Consider the following 1,071-nt stretch of genomic DNA (forward strand, 5'->3'; position numbering starts at 1 on the left):
GGGTTACAGTGGACGAGAAGCTGGATATGAGCCAACAGTGTGCCGTTGTTGCCAAGAAGGCCAATGGCATTTTGGGATGTATAAGTAGGTGCATTGCCAGCAGATCGAGGGATGTGATCATTCCCCTCTATTTGACATTGGTGAGGCCTCATCTGGAGTATTGTGTCCAGTTTTGGGCCCCACACTACAAGAAGGATGTGGAAAAATTGGAAAACATCCAGCAGAGGGCAACAAAAATAATTAGGGGACTGGAACACATGACTTAGGAGAGGCTGAGGGAACTGGGATTATTTAGTCTGTGGAAGAGAATAATGGGGGGGGGGGGGGGATTTGATAGCTGCTTTCAACTACCTGAAAGGGGGTTCCAAAGAGGATGGATCTAGAGTGTTCTCAGTGGTAGCAGATGACAGAACGAGAAGTAATGGTCTCAAGTTGCAGTGGGGGAGGTTTAGGTTGGATATTAGGAAAAACTTTTTCACTAGGAGGGTGGTGAAACACTGGAATGCGTTACCTAGGGAGGTGGTGGAATCTCCTCCTTTAGAAGTTTTTAAGGTCAGACTTGACAAAGCCCTGGCTGGGATGATTTAGTTGGGGATTGGTCCTGCTTTGAGCAGGGGGCTGGACTAGATGACCTGATGTCCCTTCCAACCCTGATATTCTATGACTTATTTAAAGGCTCTGGGAAGAAAGCTTACCTTATAAATAGCCAGACTACAACATTCCCACTTAAGTTAGATGACCATTTTCAGCTACATATGGTTATTGCAAAACAGTTTAATATAATCTGTCTCAGAAGATCAATAAATTCAGTTAAGTGCCATAGAAAGTAAGCTTTTGCTTTGCCTAAAACTGTTTCTTTAGACTTTTCCCAAAGTCTGAAAATGCTGCAATCAACATGCATAGCACATGTTGTCACTTGTGCAAGCATTAGGTGAAGCTACCCAATGCCTGTATAAAAACCAAAATAACCTATTAGTATGTCATGTTCTGATAGCTAAAAAAAACCCATTGACACACACTTACTATAGATTGGAAATGACAAGTTTAAGATGCTAACACGGAAAGACTGAA

Source organism: Natator depressus, chromosome 5 (assembly GCF_965152275.1).
Source record: "Natator depressus isolate rNatDep1 chromosome 5, rNatDep2.hap1, whole genome shotgun sequence".
Classification (NCBI taxonomy): Eukaryota; Metazoa; Chordata; order Testudines; family Cheloniidae; genus Natator; species Natator depressus.